Source organism: Leptonychotes weddellii, chromosome 12 (assembly GCF_054177405.1).
Source record: "Leptonychotes weddellii isolate Sample4059 chromosome 12, ASM5417740v2, whole genome shotgun sequence".
Lineage (NCBI taxonomy): Eukaryota > Metazoa > Chordata > Mammalia > Carnivora > Phocidae > Leptonychotes > Leptonychotes weddellii.
In genome coordinates this window covers 50595847-50608855 of record NC_138380.1, presented here as the reverse complement: position 1 = coordinate 50608855, position 13009 = coordinate 50595847, and the positions used below count along the sequence as shown (strand labels likewise).

The following is a 13009-nucleotide window of genomic DNA, read 5'->3' as shown; positions in this document are numbered from 1 at the left end:
ATTTCTTCCTTCCTGCTCCCCAATTTCTGCTCTCGTGCTTTAGTCAATAAAGAGTGAGCTTGCAAAAGCTTAGACATCCCAATCTCAGACCCTAATAAAAGAAGAGCCCCAAAACTGCACCCTAACTCATGACCTTGCTATATGGCCCATAGACATGCCAGGTACCCTCCCTGGAGGATAATAAATCCCTTATTCCCTTGTGAGTAATAAATCTTGTTCTTTGAAGTATCCTACTGGTTTTTGCTGAAGTATGTCCTGCAGTCATAGTAAGAAGCACAAGATTGGTCCAATCACAACATTAGCCCCAGTGGGGGTAAGTGTCTGCAAGGCTTGCTATCAATAATGGGGCCAGGAGAGTGCCTCCAACATTCCTAATCAAAAGTATCACTATCAATAGTCTGTGCCCCACACAACAATCTTTGCAAAGTCATTGGCATATCTGGTAGGAAGGACTAAGATTCCTTTTGTATTCTCAAATATATCACCAAATTTTAAACCATTTTGCTTTGCCTCAGCATTTCTCTAAACCTGGTTTCCGCATTGGAGGCTATGGTAAGGATCTGATGTTCAAGTCTGGTAAACTCTTATATAGGACTCTATGCCAAAGTCATTCCTAAACTGTATCATCAGAACTATTCAGCCCTCTGCCCTAAATTTACTTGCAATCATACAGCAGACAGTGTATTTAAAATAAGGAAAGTTTTTAACTTCATAAGGAAAAATACAAATAACCTTAAGAAAACTGTGCACTAAATTTAAACTCATCTACCCACAGGGCTATTGTGTGCAAACAGAACTTAGAAGGCAGAAATACCTAGAACACTTGAAGGAAAACACCAGGAGAGCAGAAGACACTTTAGAAAAGAAGGCTGAAAGAGCTAAGAACAAACCTGCTTTATAGCATGACTGTAGAAAAATCTTCAAAAGGAGGAGCTATATGTTACTCTTTGCTATGATTAATAACCTTTCTTCCAGTAGAAAATGGAATCTCTTTTCTTCCTGTTCATCTGCACTGAATCAAGAATTTTTAGTAGAAAAAAAAAATCCTCATACTCATCTATTCATATACAGTGGGGGAAATCTATGATCTACTGAATGATTTCATTTGAAGCCAACCACACAAAAAGCAGCAGTCTTGATTTCCAAGGCTCTAAGAAGTTGTGAAGCCTGTGCAGATTAATGTATGATAGATATAACACCACTGCGTATTAGCTGGGGGTTTCTTTACAAAGAGCTTCTGCCCTTGGCAGTTGCCACAGTGGGGTTTTCCTGCCCTTAGAAGGAAGTACTGTCCGGAATGTTAATTCGATAACTACGATTGTTGTGAGCCGAATCATATTAAGGGGTAGTCTAACTAGGCAGCTGCTTTGGAAGCCAACTATAAAAGGTACTAAAATATCACTGGAAAAAACAGTAATATGATGCCAGCTAACACAGATTTCCACATGGGATTTCTTACATAACTGGCAAAAGGTCAATTGGCCCTGATTTCCCTGAAACAGATAGCACCCCAGAGTAGAAATAAAACACACTCATTACCCTCCCTCTCCTGTCTCTATTGAAAAATTTTGCCACAGATACACGTAGGTTATGTGGTGCCACTTGCTATAGGTCCTAATTCCCGCAACCAACAAAGCCATAGTTTCCTGCAGTCGGTAGCCTCAGGCCAGGTAACCAGGAACAGGTGATTTATATTTTTATTTGAACATGGAAACCATTTAATTTGTCTCTGAAAAATATATTTAGTTCAGAAAATCATTTTTTTAAAAAAGAGGAAAAATAGCATATGCCGTGGCTCTGTGGAAGCTGGGGCTGGAGCAGTTGGTGGGAAAGAAAATTTAAACATTACCTCTATCTTTAGTGAGTGTGAGTGACTGATGCTATATGATGATGAGTGATGGAAAACTTGTGAAATGAAAATGATCTCAGGAAGGGAAGAATGAAGGGGGGAAATCGGAGGGGGAGACGAACCATGAGAGACTATGGACTCTGAGAAACAAACTGAGGGTTCTAGAGGGGAGGGGGTGGGGGGATGGGTTAGCCTGGTGGTGGGTATTAAAGAGGGCATGTACTGAATGGAGCACTGGGTGTTTTACGCAAACAATGAATCATGGAACACTACATCAAAAACTAATGATGTACTGTATGGTGATTAACATAACATAATAAAAAAAAAACTCAAAAAAAAAAGAAAAAATCTCAAATATTCTCAAATTTGAAATATCGTTTTGTATTCTAAGTAATACATTCCTAATTATGAAGATAAGATTTGTTAATAGAAAATTGGTTTACCTCAAACTCCCTTAATGTTTTAAAATGTTAAATTAAAATATTAAATAAAATGCTAAATAATGTAAATCAAATAAAATATTAAAACAAAATCTTGAAATGGTTTAAATCAATTTGAAGTGGTCCTCAGTAATTAGTATAGGACACCCCAATGTTGGTCTACTTCTGGTTGTGATAATTGATGTTTAAAACACCTTTATTAAATGCATGTTAATTCAATAATAGTACTGGAAACTAATTAGAATATGAGTAGGAAACAGATAAATAATTCACATCCTTCTTGAATATTGACTTTACTTTTTTTTTTTTTTGGAGTTGGGAATACAACTTTTTGCCACCAGGGGATTGTTTATCCCTACTGCCATTTCAAAGCTCAGTGGCCTTCTAAGCATACAGTACATGGATAATTCATGTTTAAGCTATGGCAAATTGATAAGAAGAAAAGGGAAAGAAATTACATAAAATTTTACATATGGAAGATAAGAAAAAAGAAGCTACAGCTTATGATTAGGTCAATAAGAATTCAGAAAATTAAGTACTACTTAATAGGGTATTAAGTATTTCTTAATAGGGGATTATTCGCTGGGTTGGACAAGGGAAAAGACATGGTCTCTATAGGACCCTGTATATATCCTTGTGTTACCTCAGAGAAAAGAGCCTATGCTTCTATGGGAAAATTCTCCAACATGCTCTCATTAGACCTTCAGGTTCTCAGATCTAGCAGGTGCTATCATAAAAGACAGATAGACATTTGAGGCACTGGCTGTTAACACTGAAAGAAATTTTTTAAAAGATTTTATTTGTTTTTTTTAGAGAGAGTGAGAGTGTGGGGAGGAGCAGAGGGAGAGGGTCAAGTAGACTCCACGGAGTGCAGAGCCCAACACAGGATTCGATCTCACAACGCTGAGATCATGACCTGAGCCAAAACCAAGAGTCGAATGCTTAATCAACTGAGCCACCCAGGCGCCCCAACACTGAAAGAAATTTGATGTTGTCGTTTGAGGATGAAAAAAGAAGAGGTAAGAAAGCATGTTGGAAGACAGGAATGACTGACAGAATGGTTGGTTACTCAGGGTGCTGGGTGGGGAAGGCAATAACTGCTGAATATGGAAGGTTTAGAAGACCAATTTTTGACTAGAGTAAGCCCAAATTGTTAGCACTCTACCACAAAAGGATTTGCAAAGTGTTGGTTTAGAGAGGCCAACTTGGAGGAAGATGATGTCACAGAAAGGAAAGCAGTAATAACTTCTCTTGACATAATGAATGTTAGTAAAACTATACAAAAGAACTGGATTATGAACTAGGAACTCTTATCCAGAATGATGGAGACAAGTTGAAAGATTTTCAACTAGGAACACAGAAATTATATGAACATTGGGGAGAATAGGAAAGGAACATATTTTATAGAAAGGAACACATTTTATATAAAGATGTATATTTTGTCTAAGTAGTGAACATAGGGAAGCCCTGTCATACTATTCCCACATGTCTTTTCCCACATGTAATAATTAGATTTTTCAAGTTCTAGAGAAAATCCAAGCAAGCTGTCTTCCACTCTTTGGAATGTTCTGTAACTTCAAATGTTTTCCTTTCTTAATCCCTTGGAAAATTTGTATAAAAACTATAACAGATTTTACATTTTTAGCATCAAAGAGAGAAGGCAATTAGCAGTTTTCAGTACTAACTTTAGTTAATAAATTTTAATAAATGACCAAATATAAAACTTACCCTCAACAACCTTTGCATAGTGTCTTATACATAGATGTTCAATAAAGCTTGGATGGTTTGTTGGTTGTCTTAGGCTCTCCTCTCAATGATCTTTGGTGGTATTGAGTGAAATCCCTGTGGCAAGACATGATTAGTTGGGAGGGTTATTTTTACCATATTTAAAAAGCAGGCTGAGAAACTGACAGAGCTATGGGCAATGCTTATACTCTCTCAGTCACTCAATTTGAATTCCTGCAAGGCTCTCTGTGCTTCATATATAATTCCTTTTGCTCTCTGAAGAATTTTATTTTTTCTTTTTATTTTTTATCTGTGATAAGTTTATGTGATTTGCTTTTATTGTGGCGAACAGTCATAATTTCTGCTATGCTAACTTAGAAATGAAGCTATCTGGTGACTTGTTTAATGGGCTGAGGGTGGCATCTGCTCTAGGTTTAACATGACTGCCTTAAAAATATCTTTAAAAATGGACTTTTTCTTTATAGGCAATAGCTCAGACTTTGATTTACATATATAAATTTATTTATTTATTTTTATTTATTTGTTTTCACATTAAATTTTAAAATGCAATTTACATTGCAATTGCCTTGGTAGATTATCCAAGAAAATCCCACTTTCCTCTAGCCTTTAAAACCTCCTGGAATACCCCTGCTTCCTAATGAGGTCCCCAATTTGTTGAGAAGTGTTTATTTGGTCTTAAGTTTTGTAATTACATGATAAGTGAGCAATAGGCTAATATTTAAAAAATTAGTAAGTACAGTTACAAACTTAACTGAGGCCAGAATTTCTGAAATGGATATACTATGGCTTCTCCCCACTCCTCCCACCTTAAATATTACACAGTGAATGGTAAGTTGGGGTCACTTTAGTCATTCAATAAGTCCTGAACATAGGAATACTAATAACTGAGCAATACTCACTGCAAACATTTATTGGCAGTGACAGACTCTGTGGCATTTTTGCAATTAAAGATTTTTATCCTTATAATCACACTCTGATATAGGTTCCCAAAATAAATTATAATATTCCTGTTTTACAAATGAGAACACTAAGGTTTAGTTAATATGCCTCAAAGAGCCCCATAGCTAATAAATGTCAGAACTGAGAATCTAAGCCAAGGTCTTGAATATTGTACTTCATTTATACAATGGAATTGAAGCATACTTACAAATCAACTTATTAATAAATCCAAATGTCATTTAGAACACTTTATACCTAAAACCTAGGGAGCAAATGAAAGTGGATGCCTAAGCATGTTCTCAGCCAACCCCTGCTGTACTTTGTACTTTGGCTTTGTGTGCTATTTGCTAATGCTAGTGATTTAATTTGAGGAAGAATAAGGCAGAACTGTGGGTATGAAAGTATGTGTCCATTGCCTATACAATATCCAATAACCTTTGCCCACTGACAGAATAGTAGGTTGTTCAGGTGATGCCTGCAGTACCTTGATCTCAGAGACTTTTAGTCTAAACCAGGAAGAAAATCTCCTTTGGTCTAAACCATTGTAGTTGTCTGATTCTCCTTGATCACTTATTGATCTGGAAGTAGTCATGCAACTTACTTCTAGCCAACAAGCTGTAAGAATAAGTCTGCTGGGCTGAGCTTCTAGAAAGGCTTTTTCTTTCCCAACAAAAAGGAGTGGACATGGCTGGCATAGATCTTTGACCCTCTTAGTTTCTTCTTGCCTGGATTGTGGACATAATGCTTGCAGATGCGTCAGTCGTGTTGTGACCAAGAAATGACAAGCAGGAGGATGAAAGCATGCTAAGTACAGCAATGTACAAAAGCTTGCATCCCGGACAGTGTTGTTGAGCATCTGCATCAGCCTTGGACAGCTTACTGCTGACTTTCATGTTACAGAGGGAAAGAAACGCCCATGATTTTTATGCTGTAGATTTTCACTTATTTGCAGCAGAATATATTGCTAACTGATAAAATGTCTCAGAACACGACCCTCACAATAATAACTGGCAGACAGTTTTGTTGATATATTTATCAAACTAAAATTCACAAGCCCTCAAACCTTTGCTGACCCTACCACTGGGTACCAGCAAGCTCCATCTCATCCAGCTTGAGTCCTGAGCTAGGCTCAGTGCCTTTGGATTTTGAGCGGCCACAGTAATGACTTGCAGCAACTCTGGGTATTTGCTTAAGTCATGAAATATCATGGACTTTAGGCTAGCAGGTTGATTTAAGATTTTATGATACACTTTAGAACAATAAATACCTATAATTTTGAAAAGAGTCCATAGTAATGTTGGCAGAAATGACTGTGAGTAATCTGAAAAAGAACTTGGAGTGGTAGAATTCTGTAAGCATGAGACTCATTGAACAAAGGTCCCTGACTGATTATAAATTGTTAATGTTAAATTTATGAGAGAGTTCACGACTTTAGTATCTTCATCACAAAACATTTTGAATCTTATTTCTGATATGCAATCTGATTTGCACGAATCCCTTCCCAATCGAGGCTTCACTTTATTAGTCTATAATATTTCCCCACAGACATTGTAATCAGCCAAAGAAATAACAATTTGGGGAGCTTCTCTATATTTAAAAAAAAAAACAATTTCTGAGAAACATATTCAAGATTCTTGAAAGGCATTTTAGGTATTTAATTGAATTTCAAAGTGCCTGGAAATAAGGGTAAGGTACCTTTATAAACATTGATCTTTGTAAAAGAGTTTCCTCCCATTGGTTTGGTTTGATATAAAACTTCTAGTTTATATAAAATATTATTTCCCAAAAGAAAAAATATGAATATAATGCTTAATATTTATGAATTGTTATTTGTTTTCCTGACCTTGGAGAAGAACATAAGCAAAGTACATGAACTTGATCTGTTTTTATTATCATTTGTAGCTAGGGAAATGTAATTAAGTGAGTATAATTTAGTGCTTTGGCATCCCAAGTCACAATATGAAAATGACTTTAAGCTATTCTTTGACTAGAGAGTACATGAGAGACCAATAAGGGAACATTTAAAAGCATACTGCAAAGAAAAATCACTTTCACTAGCATATAAGAGATCTCAGTGACATCTGATCAAGAAACAGTTGTATAACTACATTATTTATGAGGTGCTTTTTTTTTATTTTGTCATTTCTTTACATTTTCAAATATCCCTTATCAGGTCAACATGCTGGAGTCATTTGAAAGCTCAGTTACGCATTAGGAAGACCAAAAAATCAGAAGTCTATTAAATGCTGTGTTAAGTGGAAATACATAGCCACTGTAAAGTAGGTGCTTCAGACAGTAAAGTAACTAAACACATAATTTCAGAGAAAGGGTTGTTAAATGGAGTATAGGATTTTTGGATATGTACGTGTGTACGCATACATTTTTCTTTCAGTTGCCTCTAAGTGAAATTGTCTGCAGTGAACATTATACTTAGTCCAGTCTTTGCTGATGGAAACCCCAGCAATGAAACTATGAAAAAAATGTACAAATAAGGTATAATTTGCTGTATCTCAACTCTAATATTCTTTACAATTTTGTAATGGTCAAGGCCAGGGCAGCTACCTGCTTTCAAGCAGTTTGAAAAGTCATTGCCTTCACTTTGCCATTTATTCAAGTTAAAGTTTTCGATGTAAAAACATTGAGAGCTACTTATAATTTTTACTTATGCCTGTCCCACAGTGAAAGAAAGCACCTTGTCTTTTCTTTCATTCACTCAATCAACAAATATTTATTTAGTTTTTACTATGTGTCAGATACTGTATCTTGGGCTATAACAGTAAACTAATCAAAGACCTTGCCCTAGTAAACCTTATATTCTAGCTTGCAGAGGTAGTCAACAAATAATAAAGGTAACAAATATATTAAACAGTAAGCTATTAGGTGGCAATGCTATAGGAAAAAGAAAATAGAATCGGATAAGGAGAATCAGGAGTTAAGGAGGAAGAGTATGAAAATCGCAGTTTTATTTTATTCTATTTTTTAAAGATTTTTATTTATTTATTTGGCAGAGAGGGACACAGCAAGAGAGGGAACACAAGCAGGGGGAGTGGGAGAAGCAGGCTTCCCGCTGAGCAGGGAGCCCCATGCGGGGCTCGATGCGGGGCTCGATCCCAGGACCCTGGGATCATGACCTGAGCTGAAGGCAGACGCTTAACGACTGAGCCACTCAGGCACCCCGAAAATTGCAGTTTTAAATGGGCTCATTAGGGTAGGTTTTATTTCCATGGTAAAATACTACCACTATGGTTAATCTCGGGCTACCAAAGATTTGAAAAATGGCTTGCAAAATTCCTGAATATTTAATAACTGGCACCCATGAACTGGTAAAAGTTGGGAGAAAAGCCTGGGTTAGGAGTATACAATTTGGAGTCACCAAAATACGGATGCTATTTAAAATCATACATTTGTGGGGGTGGGGGTGCCTGGGTGGCTCAGTAGGTTGAGCATCTGACTTCAGCTCAGGTCATGATCTCGGGGTCATGGGATTGAGCCCCATGTTGGGCTCCCCACTCAGTGGGGAGCCTGCTTGCCCCTCTCCCTGTGCCCCTCCCCCAGCTCGTGCTCTCTCTCTCTCAAATAAATAAATAAAGTCTGTAAAAATAAATAAATAAAATCATACATTTGGAGGAAAACACCAAGGGAGTAAGTATAGATAGATGAGAACCAAATATTTAATCATGGTGAATTTCAAATGGTTCTCTCAGGTTGGAAAGAATAGAAGAGATTGAAAAGGAATAACAAAGTGGACAAAAGTTAAGTGAGTATAGCGTCCTAGTGAAGAAAGTGTATCAAAAATGGATTCAATATCTCTTTTATTTGAGGTGCATTTTTTTTTCAGAATAAGTTTTTGCCCATGCTAAATATGTGGCATCTAGGATTTAAAGCTATAGAATTACATTCTAATAAAATAATAGGCAATATACACTTACCATAACAATAAACAAAAAATAGCATCCATTTTAGTAATTTCAATTTGATTTGCATTCATTTCTAAAAGGAATCTGAGATCTTTTATTAGAGATTCCACTATCAAATCAGAATTTTATTTTCATCTTTTATCTGTTGGGACTCGTAAAATTTTAATCATAATCCTTAGTATGTAACATGCTCTTAGCGTTGCAGTCTGCTTTTATTTATATAGCTATTTATGTATGTGTATTTACCTTACCTAAAATCCAGCACCCAAAACAAAAGTTAAGATCTTGAAAATTACCTAATTTAATGATATAATTTGCCTACCATTTCATTTGTATGGCTTCTTCTACCCAAGGTAACCATCTTCATGAAGCTTATGTTTATCATTCTTCCCATGTTTTACTTTTTATTATAGACTTAGTGCATCCATAAATATCCCTTCAAGATATACTTTATTTTAGTTCTTTTTGTAATTTGTAAAAAGCATAAAATGTTTGCAGTTTTGACACTTCTTCATATAATATTATATTGCTGACATTACATATTGTTTTGTTTCAGTAGTTCGTTCGTTTTCAGTTGCTGTATATATAATATTCCATTATGTAAATATATCTCATTCATTCATTATCAAATTGATGGACCCTTGTTTCCATATTTTTTGCTAGTGTGAACAAAACTGTTGCAAACATTCTTATGCATTTCTCCTATTGTATATGTATCTGTTCCATTGTTTTTTTCTAGCCCTAGCACAAATATCACATTATCTTAATTACTATAGCTTCATAATAACTTTTAATATCTTATGAAGCAAGTCGTACCAATTTGTCCTTCTTCAGTTGTATCTTAGCATTTCTTGGTCATTTGCTCTTGCATATAAATTTTAGTGTCAACTTGTCAAGTTCTATAAAAAGTTTGTTGAAGTTTTTATTGTAATTGAATTGAAACTACATATTTTTAATTTAAATTTTAGGTAGTTAACATACAGTGCAATATTGGTTTCTGGAGTAGAATTCAGTGATTCGTCACTTACATACAACACCCAGTGCTCATCAAAACAAGTGTTCTCCTAATACCCATCCCCCAACTAGCCCATTCCCCACCATCAAGCCTCAGTTTGTTCTCTATCACTAAGGGTCTCTTATGGTTTCTTTCCCTCTCTCCTTTTTTTCTTTTCCCCTTCCCATATGTTCATCTGTTTTCTTTCTTAAATTCCACATATGAGTGGGATCATATGGTATTTGTCTTTCTCTGACTGACTTATTTTGCTTAGCATAATATACTCTAGCTCCATCCATGTCATTGCAAATGGCAAGATTTCATTCTTTTTGATGGGTGAGTAGTATTCCATCACACACACACACACCCCCACACACACAAGAATGTATGTGTGTATATATATGTATATATATATATATGTATAATCACATCTTCTATATCTTTATCTTCTTTATCCATTTCATCAGTTGATGGACATTTGGGCTCTCTCCATAGTTTAGCTATTGTTTATAATGCTGACATAAACATTAAGGGGCATGTATCCCTTCAAATCTGTATTTTTGTATCCTTTGGGTAAATACCTGGAAATGCAATTGCTGGTTTGTATCCTTTGGGTAAATACCTAGTAGTGCAATTGCTAGATTGTAGGGTAGTTCTATTTTTAACACTTTGAGGAACTTCCATACTGTTCTCCAGAGTGGCTGCACCAGTTTGCATTCCCACCAACAGTGCAAGAGGGTTCCCTTTCTCTGCATCCTCATCAACACCTGTTCTTTCTAATTGAAATTATATATTAACTGGGAATAAGAATTGGCTCATGTACTTATGAAGGCTGGCAAGTCGAAAATTTGCAGTCAATGTCCCAGTTCAAGTATGAGTCTGAAAGGTGACAGACTGCTGTAGAAACGGGAAAAGTCAGTATCTGTTTGATGTTGGGAAGCAAGAGCAGATATTCCAGTGTGAAGGCCATCAGTCAGGAGAATTCTCTCTTTCTCAGCAGAGGGTCAGCCTTTTGTTTTATTTACTTCAGCAGATTGAATGAGTCTCACTGACATTATGAACAGCATCTGCTTTACTCAGTCTAATGATTTAAATGTTAATCTCATCCAAAACACTCTCACAGAAACACCCAGAGTAATGTTTGACCAAATATCTGGGCACCCCATGGCCCAATCAAGTTAACAGGTAAAATTAACTCTTACATTCATCTACTGAGATGATCATATGACTTTCTCTTGTCATGTTTTAATATGATGGCAGGTAATTGATTTTCTAATGATAAATCCTACGTCATGAGTTATTTTATATACACAAATTGAGGGGGGTTTGGCTAATATTTTATCAAGTTTTTACATTTATCTTTCTTTTTTTAAGAAAGAGAAGAGTAGATTTAATTAGGAAAAAATCCATGGTAAAGTAGGAATTAAGATCTCATTAAATAGTCATATTTAATTGCAGAATATATTTTTTGTGTGTTTATCTAAGTGAGATTTGGCTATAATTTTCCTTTCTTGTGCCCTCATCTACATTTGGGAATATAATTACTTAAGCAACTTAAGATGAATAGAGGAGTGTTTTCTATTTCTCTCGACTCTGGAAAAAAATGTATAATATCAGCTTTTTTGTTTCTTTGGTGTCTTAAGAACTTGACTGTGAAAACCATCTGGACCTAATGTTTTCTATTTGGGAAAAATTTTAACTACCAACTCAGTTTCTTGTAATGTTATCAAGACCATTCATATGTCTTATATTTTAGCAGTTTTAATTAGTTACACCTTCTTAGGAATTTGTCACTGCTGCTGTTTTCACATTTAGTGACAAACATTTCTTCATAATTTCCTCTTACTATACATTGTTTATGTCCCCTTTATCATTTCTAACAATGCTTATTTATGCCTTCTCTCATTTTCTTAGTCAGACTCAACAAAAGTTTGTCAGTATATGTCTTTTCAGAGATTCAAACTTTTGTTTTTTATTTCTCCGAATCATAATTATTTTCTATTTCTGTAAAGGTCAGATAGTAAATATTTTCAACTGTGTGGGCCATATGGTCTCTATAACAACTACTCAACCCTGACATTGTGGTATGAAAGCAACCATGTTCAATACTAAATGAATTGGTGTGGCTATGTTCCAATAAAACTTTATTACAAAAACAGCCAACTGGCCCACAGGCTACAGTTGCTGACCTCTGTTCTATTTCAGTAATTTCTGCTCTTATTTATTTTAATTATTTATACTTTCTTTGGGAGTTTTCTGTTATTTCCCTGGGCTCTCTAGCTGGGTGTTTAATTCATTAATTCTTGGCTCTTTTAAAATAGTTTATTATTAGAAATAACAAAATATTATTTAAAATGTAGTGCTTTACTCGAATTCTAGAAGTTCGGATACATAAAAATTTACCCCTGAAAGTGCAGTTTAGTCCATCTCTTTAAAAAATGAGTTAAGTAACTTTGTGGATAATTACTTTGTAAGTGCCAATAGGCACGGATCCTACTTAGTGCATTTCAGATAATAATAGCACTGTAGAACCAAAAACTGTCTAGTCTTAGAACAGGATTTGTTACATGGTTCAAAGAGGACAGACATCTTTAGGCAAAATAGTTCCTAAGAATTATGGTAGTATCTAACAGAAGCCACTAAACACAAACAATCCAACAAAAGAAGCAAATAGAGATACGGAAACCCAGAAATGCAACAAGTTTGTATTGCGCTTGTTGCAGGTTAGATTCTCTGGAAGTAGAGGCTGAGATGACATTTTAGGGGATTATACCTGTGGAAGGGAGAGGGAGATAGCAGAACAGGCCAGAGGGGAAGTCAAACTTGGATGTAGGCTCTACAAAATTTCAGCCATCCCTACAAGGAGATCTGAAATTAGAACAGCCCTTCAGAATTATCCAGCATTGAGCTGAAATGGTCAAGCCTTTACAGTCACACCTTTACAAGCCATTGGATATGGGCTGCCTTGGGAAAAGTGTGGCTATAACCCAGATAGTCCTCTGTAGCTGAGGAAAACCTTGAGGGAGCTGACACTGGAGTCTGCCTGCTGATAGCAAGCTAAAGTGTCCTCCCATGAAATGAGGTCTGAACAGCACCACAGTGCTCCGACAAGCTCCTGACACCA

At 35.8% G+C, this 13009-nt stretch overlaps 1 protein-coding gene across 5 annotated transcripts in view; it reads right to left on the bottom strand.

The window, feature by feature from the left end:
- Positions 1-13009, bottom strand: part of TWIST1 (twist family bHLH transcription factor 1) — an 86412-nt gene that overhangs the window by 20108 nt on the left and 53295 nt on the right. For 3 of the 5 annotated variants that reach the window (XR_014139306.1, XR_014139309.1, XR_014139310.1), the window contains one exon: positions 4018-4131. The exons of the other annotated variants lie outside the window; for them this stretch is intronic. The gene's annotated coding sequence lies outside the window, so the exon portion shown is untranslated. The remainder of the gene's footprint in view (positions 1-4017; positions 4132-13009) is intronic. 5 annotated transcript variants of the gene reach the window in all.